The sequence below is a fragment of the Periplaneta americana genome, chromosome 15 (assembly GCF_040183065.1).
Source record: "Periplaneta americana isolate PAMFEO1 chromosome 15, P.americana_PAMFEO1_priV1, whole genome shotgun sequence".
NCBI lineage: Eukaryota > Metazoa > Arthropoda > Insecta > Blattodea > Blattidae > Periplaneta > Periplaneta americana.
In genome coordinates, this window is record NC_091131.1 from 38,670,647 (window position 1) to 38,688,015 (window position 17,369).

The 17,369-nt window shown below is 35.3% G+C and overlaps 1 protein-coding gene across 6 annotated transcripts in view; it reads left to right on the plus strand.

Moving 5' to 3' along the window:
- Positions 1-17,369, plus strand: part of dati (datilografo) — an 811,390-nt gene that overhangs the window by 114,951 nt on the left and 679,070 nt on the right. For all 6 annotated transcript variants that reach the window (XM_069846946.1, XM_069846942.1, XM_069846937.1 and 3 more), the window contains exon 3: positions 7,476-7,562. The gene's annotated coding sequence lies outside the window, so the exon portion shown is untranslated. The remainder of the gene's footprint in view (positions 1-7,475; positions 7,563-17,369) is intronic.

A 17,369-nucleotide genomic window follows, 5' to 3' on the forward strand; every position in this document is an offset into this window, starting at 1 on the left:
TTGTGTATATTAATGGCCAAATAAATTTATTACTTCTAGCTTACGTTTTATCATTTCTAACTTATTATTTCATATTTCTCATTTATTCTGTTCTGTTTCTAGATGACTCTCATTTCTCACTTACTCCGTCTTATTTCTAGCTGACTTTCTTATTTCTCATGTACTCATTCATATTTCTCGCTTACTCTTTCTTGTTTTTCACTTACTATGTCTTATTTTTAGCTAACTACTTTATTTCTAGCTATATTTCTTATTTCTCATTTACTCAGTCTTATTTCTTACTTACTCTTTCTTATTTCTTACTTACTCTTCCCTATTTCTAGGTATTTTTTTTATTTCTCACGTACAGTATTCCGTCTTATTTCTAGCTATATTTCTTATTTTTCACTTACTCAGTTTTATTTCTACCTGTCTTCCTTATTTCTCAATTATTCTGTCTTATTTCTAGCTAACTTTTTCATTTCTCACATATTCCGTCTTATATCTAGCTATATTTCTTATTTCTCACTTACTCAGTTTTATTCCTAGCTGTCTTCCTTATTTCTCACTTACTCTGTCTTATTTCTAGGTACCTTTTTTATATCTCACATACAATATTCCGTCTTATTTCTAGCTATAGTTCTTATTTCTCACTTACTCAGTTTTAATTTTAGCTGTCTTACTTATTTCTCACTTACTCTGTCTTATTTCTAGCTATCTTTTTCATTTCTCACATACAGTACTCCGTCTTATTTCTAGCTATATTTCTTATTTCTCACTTACTCCGATTTATTTCTTGCAGTCGTCCTTATTTTACACTTACTCTGTCTTATTTCTAGGTAACTTTTTTATTTCTCACAAACAGTATTCCGTCTTATTTCTAGCTATATTTCTTATTTTTCACTTACTCACTTTTATTTCTAGCTGTCTTCCTTATTTCTCAATTATTTTGTCTTATTTCTAGCTAACTTTTTTTATTTCTCACATATTCCGTCTTATTTCTAGCTATATTTCTTATTTCTCACTTACTCAGTTTTATTTTTAGCTGTCTTACTTATTTCTCACTTACTCTGTCTTATTTCTAGCTACCTTTTTTATATCTCACATACAGTATTCCGTCTTAGTTCTAGCTATAGTTATTATTTCTCACTTACTCAGTTTTAATTTTAGCAGTCCTACTTATTTCTCACTTACTCTGTCCTATTTCTAGCTATCTTTTTTTATTTCTCACATACAGTACTCCGTCTTATTTCTAGCTATATTTCTTATTTCTCACTTACTCCGTTTTATTTCTTGCAGTCGTCCTTATTTTACACTTAATCTGTCTTATTTCTAGCTAACTTTTTTATTTCTCACCTATTCCGTCTTATTTCTAGCTATATTTTCTTATTTCTCACTTACTCTGTGTTATTTCTAGTTAACCTTTTTATTTCTCACATATTTCGTCTTATTTCTAGCTATATTTCTTATATCGCACTTACTTCGTTTCATTTATAGCAGTCTTCCTTGTTTCTTACTTACTCTGTGTTATTTCTAGTTAACCATTTTATTTCTCACATATTTCGTCTTATTTCTAGCTACATTTATTATTTCTCACTTACTCCGTTTCATTTATAGCAGTCTTCCTTATTTTTCACTTACTCTGTGTTATTTCAAGTTAACCTTTTTATTTCTCACATATTTCGTCTTATTTCTAGCTATATTTCTTATTTCTCACTTACTTCGTTTCATTTATAGCAGTTTTCCTTATTTCACACTTACTCTGTCTTATTTCTGGATGACTTTCATATCACTTATTCCGTCATATTTCTCACTTACTCTTTCTTATTTCTCACTTAGTCTGTCCAATGTCTAGCTGATTTTCTTCTTTCTCTCTTACTCTGATTTATTTGTAGCTGATAGTCTTACACCTCAAAACTTTCTTATTTCTTACTCTATCTCTTAGTTTTTTTTACTGTATCTTCTTTCGGCTGACTCTTTCTTGTTTCTAACTTACTATTTAATATCTCACTTACGCTATCTTATTTTCCGCTTTATTTCTTAATTTTTGTTTACTGTATTTGTTGTGGCTATATTCTTTCTTGTTTCTAGCTTACTCTATCTTATTTCTCACTTAATGTTTCTTTATTTCTGCTCGGGTAACCAGTTGGTCGATCATTAAGCTGACTTATAGTCTGAAGGAATATCTGATCGATTGTTAGATTGATCGACCAACCATCGAGGTGCCAACTGCCAGACCTGATCTGACAGACTAACTGCGAGTTAGTTGCTGGTTGTTGACGAAATTCTGCGTAGGCTGTTCGGAAAATTAAAGCATTGTTCTTAAGAGAAGTAGGCTCTGAACACAGAGAAAGATTTATTTATGTCGAGACTTGTCCGAATGAATGTATCCCTCACGTCCGTGCATATTATTTTATCGCACGCCTTCCTTTGGAAGGCAAGGAAACTAATTTAAAACGCAAAAAATTTATAGCGCCGAGTTATTACTGGACGTTTCTTTGAATGTTTATTGACGCTGTTAGTCCTATAGAACATAAAACACGACAATAAAGCATGAGTCGTTCATTAAGTATTGGCAATCCTATTTGCATTGTGTCGGTCTTCTATATCTTCTATTTTCCTAGTCTTCCTATTAGGCCTATAAGTAGACTACTAAATTATAATAGTGTTGCTCTTGATAGTGATGATTATATATACAGTATATATATTTTGTTGATTGCCTAAAAATTACATTAATATTGTGGTTTCTACTAGTGCATAATTATTATTTTTTCATTGTATTAAAAATTATTTTCTGTTGATTGTAATGTTCTTAAATACCATTCATTTTTCAAAGTATAGAAAGATATTAGTATCAACCTTTTTATTATTATTGGATAATTGTAGGTTCCGTTCATTGATTTTAGAATTAAGTACTATTATACGCAGTGAACCGTAAGTGATGTCATTAGTTCAGGGTGTTATTCTTTGCGATATTTAAAAAAAAAAAAGTATAATACAATTTTCCTCGTTTTTGCTTCCTCCTAGAGATAAAAATTGTTTTATATGAAACATTTCATAGCGTGTTTTGGGAAAGCCATTGATTTAATTCCCAATATGCTCAGTAACTTTAAGACAACAGTTATGATAAATGATTGCAAAATTTCAGTTTTGTCCTTTAAATGTGTAGAAATTTGATCCGAAAAAAGTAACTTTTTGTTCTGTAAAGGAATTTTAAAATGTTACATTTGTTCGGATTCAATTTCTGCACATTTCAAGGACAAAACTAAAATTCTTTCAATCATATATTATTACAATATACTGCTCTCTTTAACTGACTGAGCGTATTAAGAATTAAATCAATGTCGTTCCAAAAACACGGTATGAAATTTTTCATATAATACAATTTTTATCTCGGGGAAGGAAGCAAAAACAAGGAAAATTGTATTAAACTCTTTTGTTTGAAATAGCTCAAAGAATAACGCCCTGAAATTAATGATATTACTTATGATTCACTCTGTACATAGGGAGTCATTATTTTAACATCGATAATTACATATTTTTATCGAGAACCAATTTTAATAGGCATGTTTAACAATGGTTAGGCTAATTGAATAATTTCCTAGCATAAAAATTATATGCGACTACCACTCTAAGATGATGATGATGATGATAACTTACCAATATCTTTTAAGGAAGCCGGAGGTTCATTGCCGCCCTCATATAAGCCCGCTATCGGTCACTATCCTGAGCAAGATTAATTCAGTCTGTACCATCATATCATTCCTCCCTCAAATCAATTTTAATATTATCCTCCCATTTATGTATCGGTCTCCCCAAAGGTCTTTTTATTTTTAGTGGGTTATTTTACGACGCTGTATCAACATCTCAGATTATTTAGCGTCTGCATAAAATGAAGGTGATAATGTCGGTGAAATGAGTCCGGGGTCCACCACCGATAGTTACCCAGCACTAGCTTATATTGGGTTGAGGGATGACCCCGGAAAATCCTCAACTGGATAATTTGCCCCGACCGGGATTCGCGGTCAGACGCGCTAACCGTTATTCCACAGGTGTGAAATAATAATAATAATAATAATAATAATAATAATAATAATAATAATAATAATAATAATAAATGTACTTTCCGTTTTAATGCTGAATAAATATTTTTCCTCACGTTTAGCATGTCGCAATTTACTTTAGTCATAATGGTAGTATTATTATATACAGTATTATTTCTTTTCATTTTCAGTATATAGTCTGATCCGTTTGGGTATGGATAATTTTAATTTATTATTATGAAGATATTATGATAATAGGAAAAATTTCTTGCTGGTTATATTATGATTAAAAAATGGGAGTTTCCATATATGACAATAAAAAATCCATAATCTCAAAGGACAAATGAATATCGTAGATGATTAAAATGGCTACTACAAATCAATAGCGGGCACAATGTGTTCTTTGGTATGCTAAATTTGAGAGTGTTAAAAGAGTTCAAAAGGAATTTCGACGTGAGTATGATGTGCGTAATGTACCTAAATATGATTCCATAATGTTGTGGTATCGAACATTTGTAGAAACAGGTTCTGTGTTTAAAAAAAAAAGCATTCAGGAGGTCGCAGGCGAAACCCAGTACGAGAAGCAGCTATCTATTGGTTTGGCCCCCAAACTCCCCTGATCTAACCCTCCTGATTTCTTCGTGTGGGATTTTGTTAAAGACATTGTCTATTCACAGAAACCCAGGAACATTGATGATCTGAGAGTAAAAATTACTGAAGCCTTCCAACAAATCACCCCTCTTATGTTACAACGGACCAACGTTATGAGTTGTGCAGGGTGCGCAATGGGAGTCACGTTGAACTCTGAGGAATCTCCCATCTTTCAGTGTTGTAAGCACGAAGTTTCAACGAATGAAGTAGTAGTAAACGTTTTACGGTGTTTTAACTTTATCCACATCCAAACGGATCACCCTGTATATTTTTTTACCATGAAATACATAAGTAGAGTACAAAAATAGCAATACAGTATTCTCTTTCATTTGTTTTTAATGAGTAATAAATTATTATCATTGTTGTATCTCATTACCAGGAGATATTTCACATGCTGGAGCATCAGCTGATTTAGCAATTTTCTCATTTAAAATTTAACAATAGTCTATTATGAGCAATACTACTAATAATAATATTTTAATAATGGTAATAATATAAATACGGTTTTAGTTATTGGTAAAATGGCGACTCATGTTATTTATTAGACACGTTTAACAATGGTTAATCTTGAAATAACGTCTTCATATTAAAATGGTACGTGACTTTGAGATACGAGCAATCTATTGAACCTCCAGCAGTTTTAATTTAGCAGGATAGTAAAAGTAGTCATAACTGCGAGAAAACTTGGCTTCATGGATTCCTACTAGACTCGAAATGATGCAAAGCAGAGGTATTCGCAGCTTCGTTGTTTTGTTTTGTAGTATTTCACTCCAGGATTGAAAGAATCGTAAAGCGTATAAAATCCAAAGACGGGAAAGAAGCAAGGAAAAAATCAGTTGGGGGTTTTATGATCCATAAATAAACACTTTCCGCTCTTAATGAGCCCTTCACGGTGCACGCTACCATAGTCTGCTTCAACAATACATGAGAATCGAACCAAGTTCCTCCACATACGTGCCCGTAGTCACGCCCGCCGATGGCCGTTTCGATTATTGTTAAAGTCATTGACTCCGAAACACGACCTCAGAAAGAAGTAATCTTTATGTGAGTTCTGGTAAAGTAGAGATATGAGGCAGGTGGCTGGAAAAGGACTTGACATTAGAATGTGACGATTGTACATAAATCTGTAAACAATGGAGGCGAGATGATAATCATCGGTGTAGTGTTAGGGAGAAAAAGATAGACAGTGCTTAATGAAAATTTAGTTCAAGGATCTCACACAAAATCTCATTTAAAATTGAATCAGTGATTTTGAAAAGGACATAAGTCCGCAAGACCAAAGTTTTGTTAAAAAAAACTGTCATACGAACGAGGTTTTAGCTTTAGTGTAAGGAAAATTTTTTGGCTATTGCCTATTATAAATCTGCATTTTATTCTACAAGTTTTCGCTTTTTAACTCATACGGTAAGCCCATAAAAAAGTCTGAAATGAGTGGACTGATGCTTTTTTCAAAACTTTCAAAATAAAAGCATAAATAATACTGTACTCCAACTAGGAGAAAGTCTCAGGGGAATGAGACGCAGCGGGGTAATGCAGTGAATGAATGTTGATGTCATAAGATGTCATAAGGTCACCACGTGGGTACAAGAATCTCCATTGGCTAACTCCCAAAGCACAAACGATAACACTGATACACTCATAATTATACTATCCTAGTTACAAAATTAGATCACTGTTAATTTCCTGGTATTTTAATCCCTCCATACAGGAAATAACATATGCAGGAGATCGTATGTTTTTTAAACTGACGTTATAACGATAATTTTATCTATCTACTTCGCTCCAATAGTAAGCACAATCATTTCACGGTTAATCTCCTGGTTGGAGAATAGTACTGTGTTTATTTCTTCATAAAACAATATTGAACACTAAATGAACAGAACATGTAGCATCTTATAAGTGTTTGAAATGAAATTACTTCAAAATATAATATAAAGAAATGAAAAGCTACTTAATTTTATTTTAACAAAAAACTCATTCAATGTCTTCCCCATCCTTGCTTGGCCAATCGCATATCTCGTCATAGAAGTGTAAGTGCTGATCTGAGATATACTTTTTCAGTTGAACAATGCCCTCAATTTTATGATGCCTATTTCAAAACAAACGCAATATTCAACCACATACTGAAACCTAATGTCAAGCGCATTCATTCATTTAATGTTCTGCCCAAGGGCAGGTCTTTCACTGCAAACAAAGCATTCTCCAGTCTTTCCTATTTCCTGTCTTCCTCTTAGTCTCCGCATATGATCCATATATCTTAATGTCGTCTTTCATCTGATATCTTCTTCTACCCCGAACTCATCTCCCGTTCACCATTACTTCCAGTGCATCATTCAGTAGGCAGTTTCTTCTCAGCCAGTGACCTAACCAATTCCTTTTTCTCTTTCTGAACAGTTTCAATATCATTCTTTCTTCATCCACTCTTTCCAACACAACTTTATTTCTTATTCTGTCTGTCCACATCACACGCTTCGTTCTTCTCCATTTCCACATTTCAGATGCTTCTATTTGTTTCTCTTAATTTCGTTTTAATGTCCATGTTTCTGCCCCATACAATGCCACATTTCACACATTGTGTGAAATGTGGTCCGCAGAAGATGCTCCTTTTTCTATTAAAAATCTTCCTTTGCCATTGCTATCTTCCTTTTGACTTCCTGGCTGCAGTTCATGTTATTGCTTATAGTACATCCCAAGTATTTGAAGCTGTTTACTATTATTATTATTATTATTATTATTATTATTATTATTATTACTATTATTATAGTGGTTAACAGTTACATATAAAGCTTTCTGATCTTTCAGGTGTTCCTTGCTTGGATACTTCCAATCCCGGCTCCATAATCCAGTAACAAGAGAAATACCTGCATAAAAATCGCGCAAGGACTTAAGGTAAGATAACTGAAGTTTTCTATTAATTCAAATTAAAAATTAACATCTCCTGAGACTATTTTTTAGTGTTAAGATTTCGTACCATGCCAACTTGATTGACTATTCTATCAAGACTTACGAGAACGCAATTTTAGGTTCCATTGTAGTTAATAAATCGTTAATATTAAAAAATAAAATTGTCTTATTATTTTCAACATATGATTTCTTATACTAGCATGGAACCCACTTCCCTCCCGACGGGAGGGGTGGTCTACACCTCAGACCGTTGGCCAGACGTGAAGGGTGGCGTACACCTCAGACCGTTTGAGGGGGGAATGTGGGGGAGGGCTGTTGGGGTGGAATGGTACAAGAGAGATGGCGGAACTAGTCGTTAGGGTGTTCGGGTTTAGATCGGTTCGGCGTGGGTGCGGTCGTTGGGCTACAACTCATCCCAGGGGCGCACAATAAACCTCAGGTCTCAGTGCATAGGGATGTTCCCCTCCCGGCCTCACAGAGAGGAAAATAAAACCACATATACTAAATATTGCCCTCTGCGAATCACTGAAACTTTATTAATTTTGGGGGTTTTTAATGAGAGAGATAGCCTTAGTTGTAGTACAATTTAGAAATGTCTGTTGTAAATACTAGGATAATTTCATACACAAATACCGATTTATTCGATTCTTGCGCTAATGGAGGCCAACTTATTAATTGCAATATATGTGAAGAAATTAAGGATGATGAACTGTATTTATATGTATGTTCAAAAGTTAGGGGATTTTTAAATTGCTGGAAGTTTTACCCCGCTGCGCTAGTTTTCCCGTTTTAAGTTGTTAAAATCTTCAATAAAAATATAGGTTTTTACATCTGACCATTCTTTCGATCTGAGAAAGGATCGACAAAGGAATGGAAATTAAAAAGAAAAAAGAAAATAATAAAGATAGAAATTATTTTGCGTGAAAATCTTTACAGATAAATATATCAGATTTACTGAAGATATAGCGTTGTTAGCATAAGAGATGATACTAAAGGATATGCTACTGGAACTAAGTGACAGCTGTGAGCAGTATGGGATGAAGATAAATGTAAACAAAACTAAGAGCATGGTCATAGGAAGAAAAGTAAAGAAGGTAAACTTGCGAATTTTAATGAGGAGTAGAGCAAGAGAACAGCTTCAAATACTTGGGATGTACTAGCAATGGCAAAGAAAGCTTTTATTAGAAATAGGAACATCTCCTGCGGACCTCTGGAAAAAGAACTAACAAAGAGACTAGTGAAGTGCTTTGTGTGGAGTGTAGCGTATGGGGCAGAAACATGGACATTACGACGAAGTGAACAGAAGTGTCTAGAAACATTTGACATGTGGATATGAATAAGTATGGAGCGTGTGAAGTGGACAGACAGAATAAGGAACGAAGCTGTGTTAGAAAGAGTGGATGAAGAAAGAATGATGCTGAAGCTGGTGAGAAAGAGGAAAAGGAATTGTTTGGGTCACTGGTTGAGAAGAAACTGCCTACTGAAGGATGCACTGGAAGGAATGGTGAACGGGAGAAGAGTTAGAAGAAGGTATCAGATGATGGACGACATTAAGATATATGGATCATATGAGGAAACAGGGAGGAAGGCAGAAAATAGGAAAGAGTGGAAAATACTGTGTTTGCAGTGAAAACCTTCCCTTGGGCAAAAGAATATGAATTAATGGCGGGTATTACGATTTCATGCTACAATTACCTAAATCTGTTACCAACGGCAATGAGAACAAAAGAATTCATAATACACGAATTAATTAACATTAAATAATAGTCTATATACATTTGTTTAATGTCTTATCATTTCCAGAAACACATCATGACTTCAAGTCAACTATAAAGGATTTCTTGTCTGTCCTCTTCAGTGGAATTAGACTAGCAAAAAAATGGAAATAAAAAGATTGAAATCAAATCTTTCTACACGGAAATGTTGTTCGTTAAATTTACAACAGTCATTTTGTTGTGGCTTTATACATCTATTACTACATTCTAATTCCAAGGCAACATAAATAAAAGAAATCCATTCCATACAGTACAATGAAAACTAGAATACATTCGCTTCTCTTTTGTTTTAAAAACTCCTCTATTCATATCTTCTTTTGATATCTTGTGCTCCAGCTAATGCCATCTATGAGACTGGAAGAGAACTTGCTCCATCAACCCCCAGGGCTGGAGCATTCGAAAAGGTTCAGAGAAAGAGATAGCGTGTGAGAAGGAATATCGCATTTCTGAGCGGGAAGTCTAAGTTAAGGGAGTTTCCCCCTGTCTTGTATTGCAGTACAAAGCGTCCACAGCTCTGGTTTTCTGTCCGGCTATCCTTAACCCCCTAAGAACTAACACAAACGAAACAAAAGCCTGCTATTGGGCAGAGTCACGGGTTAATTACTGCCATACAAAAATATCTTTTAATTATTTCGGTACGATAAGTTCTTCAATTTTTTATTAGTATTATTTTAAAGCTGCTCTTACAGGGTGTTTCATAACAAGTGCTTACTCCTTTGTGTGTTTGCGTCAGGACGAGCTAGCCATATGTGAAACACTAGTTCCTTTAACTAGAACGTCCACACCTGTGGAGTAACGGTCAGCGCGTCTGGGCGCGAAACCAGGTGGCCCGGGTTTGAATCCCGGTCGGGACAAGTTACCTGGTTGAGGTTTTTTCCCTCAACCCAATACGAGCAAATGCTGGGTAACTTTCGGTGCTGGACCCCAGATTCATTTCACCGGCATTATCACCTTCATTTCATTCAGACGCTAAATAACCTAGATGTTGATAAAGCGTCGTAAAATAACCCAATAAAATAAAAAAATTTAACTAGAACAGAGTTAGCTTCTATCCTCGATGTGCAAAATGTATGATATACATCACTAGTCTTGCAAAAAGAAAAAAAGCCCTATTTTTTGGGGGGGGGGTTTTCTCTTTGACACTTAAAGCGACTCTTTGTCCAGTCCTGAATAATATCGGTTGTGTTTGTGCCTTGTCTCTTGTTTATACTGTATTGTCTCAAGCATAAGTCGTCCGTTGTACTGACCTCAAATATCCTTTGACGCCATGAGAGGCCAATAATCTGAGTGCTTGACATAAATGATTACGATAAAAATAATTTAAATATACGAATATAATAGAAATTTCATATAAGGAGAATAAAACGTGCTTGTATTATATTACAAGATTTCAAGTAATGTTAACCAAGTGGACGAAGAGGCATACGATTTCGGTGTACGAATTGGGTTGGAAAGTAACACATTGAGTATAGAATTGGGAAGTGGTGATGTGTTCAGATTTATAATCATTGTAGAAATGCATGGTCTATAGAATACATCAATGTACTTGATTCATTTCTTTCGAACTGCATTCTACATTATTTCGTTCGAAAACCCTTGACTTGGTTTATTCATTCGTTATATAATCTATTATTTATTTATTTATTTATTTATTTATTTATTTATTTATTTATTATTTATTTATTTATGCATTTATTCACAAGTTAGTTTCTCTGTCCATTTCTACTTATGAAATTGCCAGTTCAATTCTTCCTTTAACTATGAAATAAGTTCTTTGTTAATGCATTGATTCATATTTCATTGATCCCTTTATTTGATCTTCATTTCCTTTTTGTTTCAGCTACTCACTTATTTGTTCAATAGTTCGTAAATTTCTTTGCTCGTTTCTCGATTCACTTCTGTTTTAATTAGTCAATTCTTTCGTTTGTTCATTTGTCCGTTCATTTCTTTGTTCATAAGTCAATTCATTTCTTTCTTCATTAGTCAGTTCGTCTCTTTGTTCATTGGTCAGTTCATTTCTTTCTTCATTAGTCAGTTCGTCTCTTTGTTCATTGGTGAGTTCATTTCTTTCTTCATTAGTCAGTTCGTCTCTTTGTTCATTGGTCAGTTCATTTCTTTCTTCATTAGTTAGTTCGTCTCTTTGTTCATTGGTCAGCTCATTTCTTTGTTCATCAGTCAGTTCATTTCTTTGTTCATAAGTCAATCCATTTCTTTCTTCATTAGTTAGTTCGTCTCTTTGTTCATTGGTCAGTTCATTTCTTTGTTCATCAGTCAGTTCATTTCTTTGTTCATAAGTCAATCCATTTCTTTCTTCATTAGCCAGTTCGTCTCTTTGTTCATTGGTCAGTTCATTTCTTTGTTCATTAGTCGGTTCATTTCCTTGTTCATCGGTCAGTTGATTTCTTTGTTCATCGGTCAGTTGATTTCTTTCTTCATAAGTCAATCCATTTCTTTCTTCAATAGTCAGTTCGTCTCTTTGTTCATTGATCAGTTCATTTCTTTCTTCATTAGTTAGTTCGTCTGTTTGTTCATTGGTCAGTTCATTTCTTTGTTCAATGGTACGTTGATTTCTTTGTTCATAAGTCAATCCATTTCTTTCTTCATTAGTCAGTTCGTCTCTTTGTTCATTGGTCAGTTCATTTCTTTGTTCATTAGTCGGTTCATTTCCTTGTTCATCGGTCAGTTGATTTCTTTGTTCATCGGTCAGTTGATTTCTTTCTTCATAAGTCAATCCATTTCTTTCTTCATTAGTCACTTCGTCTCTTTGTTCATTGGTCAGTTCATTTCTTTCTTCATTAGTCAGTTCGTCTCTTTGTTCATTGGTCAGTTCATTTCTTTCTTCATTAGTCAGTTCGTCTCTTTGTTCATTGGTCAGTTCATTTCTTTGTTCATTGGTACATTGATTTCTTTGTTCATAAGTCAATCCATTTCTTTCTTCATTAGTCAGTTAGTCTCTTTGTTCATTGGTCAGTTCATTTCTTTGTTCATTGGTCAGTTCATTTCTTTGTTCATTGGTCAGTTCATTTCTTTGTTCATTGGTCAGTTCATTTCTTTCTTCATTAGTCAGTTCGTCTCTTTGTTCATTGGTCAGTTCATTTCTTTGTTCATTAGTCGGTTTATTTCTTTGTTCATTGGTCAGTTCATTTCTTTGTTCATTAGTCGGTTTATTTCGTTGTTCATTGGTCAGTTGATTTCTTTGTTCATAAGTCAATCCATTTCTTTTTTCATTAGTCAGTTCGTCTCTTTGATCATTGGACAGTTCATTTCTTTCTTCATTAGTCAGTTCGTCTCTTTGTTCATTGGTCAGTTCATTTCTTTCTTCATTAGTCAGTTCGTCTCTTTGTTCATTGGTCAGTTCATTTCTTTCTTCATTAGTCAGTTCGTCTCTTTGTTCATTGGTCAGTTCATTTCTTTGTTCATTGGTACATTGATTTCTTTGTTCATAAGTCAATCCATTTCTTTCTTCATTAGTCAGTTCGTCTCTTTGTTCATTGGTCAGTTCATTTCTTTGTTCATTGGTACATTGATTTCTTTGTTCATAAGTCAATCCATTTCTTTCTTCATTAGTCAGTTAGTCTCTTTGTTCATTGGTCAGTTCATTTCTTTCTTCATTAGTCACTTCGTCTCTTTGTTCATTGGTCAGTTCATTTCTTTCTTCATTAGTCAGTTCGTCTCTTTGTTCATTGGTCAGTTCATTTCTTTCTTCATTAGTCAGTTCGTCTCTTTGTTCATTGGTCAGTTCATTTCTTTGTTCATTGGTACATTGATTTCTTTGTTCATAAGTCAATCCATTTCTTTCTTCATTAGTCAGTTAGTCTCTTTGTTCATTGGTCAGTTCATTTCTTTGTTCATTGGTCAGTTCTTTTCTTTCTTCATTAGTCAGTTCGTCTCTTTGTTCATTGGTCAGTTCATTTCTTTGTTCATTGGTCAGTTCATTTCTTTGTTCATTGGTCAGTTCATTTCTTTGTTCATTGGTCAGTTCATTTCTTTCTTCATTAGTCAGTTCGTCTCTTTGTTCATTGGTCAGTTCATTTCTTTGTTCATTAGTCGGTTTATTTCTTTGTTCATTGGTCAGTTCATTTCTTTGTTCATTAGTCGGTTTATTTCGTTGTTCATTGGTCAGTTGATTTCTTTGTTCATAAGTCAATCCATTTCTTTTTTCATTAGTCAGTTCGTCTCTTTGATCATTGGACAGTTCATTTCTTTGTTTATTGGTCAGTTCATTCCTCTGTCCATTAGTCAGTTCATTTCTTTGTTCGTTGGTCAGTTCATTCCTCCGCCAGTTCATTTCTTTGTTCGTTGGTCAGTTCATTCCTCCGTCAGTTCATTTGTTTGTTCATTGTTCAGTTCATTCCTCTGTCCATTAGTCAGTTCATTTCTTTGTTCATTTAATTCCTCTGTTCATTTGTTCTTTCTTTATTAAATCTTTCATTTATTTATGCATCAGCGCATTCATTTCTCTTTTCTTTTGTTCGTTCATTTCTTTGTTTAGTAATCCGTTCATCACTTTGTTTATTAGTTTGTCCATTTCCCTGTTCATTCGTCTGTTCATTTGTTCGTTCATTCTTTGGTCATTCTCCCCTTCAGATAAATTTAAGGCAGAAGATATTGTAAGATAAACGTGTATTGGTGTTTTCAAAGAAATTTTGGAAATAAGCAGTCATTGCAGTGAATGTATAATATGAGCGGCTGAGATCGCAGTTTTATCATCCATTGTGCGATGCAGACAATACCACTGTCAACAATAGTAACAGTGAAGCACATGTGCCAGCCTCACTGACTATATTTAGTGCAGGCTCTGGTCGTTAGGGAGACGTGACGTCTCCGCTTGTTGCCATAGGATCTGCGGTGTCCTGAGTTTGAAGCTACTGGAGTGTATGAAAAACGAGTATGAAGATTCCTCTCAGACTAATTTGGACCATGAAAGAATTTTTTTTTTTTTTTTTATATTTTACTGTATTCTCTGAAGTCATGCCAATGTTACCTCTGACCTCTACAATTCGCGAATATCTGATAGACAACAAAGGATCACGATGTAAGAAACACAAGAAAAATATCTCAAATTATAAGTCAGTGATGGACTTGATAAACGCGACAATGTCGGTAATAATAAGGTAGAGACTTAGGGGAAGTAATTAGATAACATGAAAAGAGGAAGATACAGACGACGAGGCGAAGAGAGAATAGGTTAAGGTGAAGAGACAGAGTGAGTGGAGGAGAAGGGAAAAAGACAGATGAAGTGAAAGGGACGATGCAGGAGGTGAAAGTAAAAACATACAGAAGGTGAAGGTGAAGAGACAGGGAGTGAAGATAGAGACAAAGAGGTGAAGAGGAAGAGACAGGAGATGAAGATAAAATACAAAGGAGGAAAATAGAACAGAAGCAGGAGTGAAGATAAAGGGACAGATAAGTTAAAGAGGAAGAGGTGAAGGAGCGAAGATGAAGAGACAGAGGAGGTGAAGAAGAAGAGATGGAGGAGGTAAAGAAGAAGAGATGGAGGAGTGAAGAAGAAGATATGGAGGAGGTGAAGAAGAAGAGATGGAGGAGGTAAAGAAGAAGAGATGGAGGAGTGAAGAAGAAGATATGGAGGAGGTGAAGAAGAAGAGATGAAGGAGGTAAAGAAGAAGAGATGGAGGAGTGAAGAAGAAGATATGGAGGAGGTGAAGAAGAAGAGATGGATGAGGAGGTGAAGAAGAAGAGATGGAGGAGGTGAAGAAGAAAAGATGGAGGAGGTGAAGGAGAAGAAGAAGAGATGGAGGAGTGAGGAAGAAGAGATGGGAAGTTAAGAAGAAAAGATGGAGAAGGTGAAGAAGAAGAAGAAGACGAGATGGAGGAGGTGAAGAAGAAGAAATGGAGGAGTGAAGAAGAAGAGATGGAAGAGTGAAGATGAAGAGATGGAGGACTGAAGAAGAGACAGAGGAGGTAAAGACGAAGGGACAGAGGAAGTGAAGAGGAAGAGATGGAGGAGGTGAATAAGAAGAGATGGAGGAGGTGAAGAAGATATGGAGAAGTGAAGAAGAAGAGATGGAGGAGTGAAGAAGAAGAGATGGAGGAGGTGAAGAAGAAGAGATGGAGGAGGTGAAGAAGAGATGGAGGAGGTGAAGAAGAAGAGATGGAGGAAGTGAAGAAGAAGAGATGGAGGAGTGAAGAAGAAGAGATGGAGGAGTGAAGAAAAAGAGATGGAGGAGGTGAAGGAGAAGAGATGGATGAGGTGAAGAAGAGATGGAGGAGGTGAAGAAGAAGAGATGGAGGAGGTGAAGAAGAAGAGATGGAGAAGTGAAGGAGAAGAGATGGATGAGGTGAAGGAGAAGAGATGGATGAGGTGAAGAAGAGATGGAGGAGGTGAAGAAAAAGAGATGGTTGAGGTGACGAAGAAGAGATGGAGGAGGTGAAGAAGAAAGGATGGAGGAGGTGAAGAAGAAGAGATGGGGAGGTTAAGAAGAAAAGATGGAAGAGGTGAAGAAGAAGAAGAAGACGAGATGGAGGAGTGAAGAAGAAGAGATGGAGGAGTGAAGAAGAGACAGAGGAGGTAAAGACGAAGAGACAGAGGAGGTAAAGACGAAGAGACAGAGGAGGTGAAGAGGAAGAGATGGAGGAGTGATGAAGAGATGGAGGAGGTGAATAAGAAGAGATGGAGGAGGTGAAGAAGATATAGAGAAGTGAAGAAGAAGAGGAGTTGAAGGAGATATGGAGGAATGAAGAAAAATAATGTAAGGGTGAAGATGAAGAGACGGAGGAGGTAAAGAGGACGAGATGGAGGAGTGAATATGAAGAGACAGAGGAGGTGAGGAGGAAGAGATGGAGGAGTGAAGATGAAGAGACAGAGGAGGTGAGGAGGAAGAAATGGAGAAATGAAGAAAAATAATATAAGGGTGAAGATGAAGAGACGGAGGAGGTAAAGAGGACGAGATGGAGGAGTGAAGATGAAGAGACAGAGGAGGTGAAAAGGAAGAGATGGAGGAGTGAATATGAAGAGACAGAGGAGGTGAAGGAGAAGAGATGGAGGAATGAAGAAAAATAATGTAACGGTGAAGATGAAGAGACAGAGGAGGTAAAGAGGACGAGATGGAGGAGTGAAGATGAAGGGATAGTTGAGATAAACAGGAAGAGATAGAGAAGTGAAGATATAGATACAGAGCAGATGAAGAAGAAGAATAAGAGATGGAGAAATGAAGAAAAATAATATAAGGGTGAAGATGAAGAGACAGAGGAGGTAAAGAGGAAGAGATAGAGGAGTGAAGTTAGAGACAGAGGAGGTAAATAGGAAGAGATAGAGTGTAAAAGAAGTTTGGGGGGGGTGAAGGAATATAAGGATTAAGACGAGGGGAAGGCAAAAGAGGAAAGGTATAATGGGACAAAAGGGACGGAAAAAATGATTAGGAGGGAATAAACTGAACATAACATATGGGAATGTGAGTTCAGCTGTGCCGCAGCACAGTATGCTATGACGGTTCGTGAGAAATTAAATAATATCTTCGGTGTGCACTGGATTGGATGAGGTGGACATGTCGTAGCCCTCACAATCACCACACTTCACACCTCTAGAATTGTTCTATGGGGATATGTGAAGCAGCATGTTTTTTTTTTTTCAGACAAAGCTTGCATCTTAGATAAAATAAAACAAAATATCACCCATATTATCCATCACATCCCACAAGGAACACTTAAGAGTGACAGAGGAATATCGGGATAGAATGAGACAGTGTCTTCACGTAAATGAAACAAACTTCGAATATTTTCGGTAGTGCACTGTGCAGTTACATTAAGAACAGTAATCTGTAGTGCAACCCAGTTAGATTAGATTTAGATTTATTCAAATTCAAATAATACAATTTATAAATATATAATGAAAAATAAAATACAGCAAAAAAAGCTTAACAAAATAGTAATAAAAATGAAAGAATGAAAATACACATTCCTTTCCGTTAAGGTTCAAAATCGTACTTAAACAATATTCGGAATTTCTCACAATATACATATTACAAGTTTATTGTTATATTAATAAAATTATAACTGG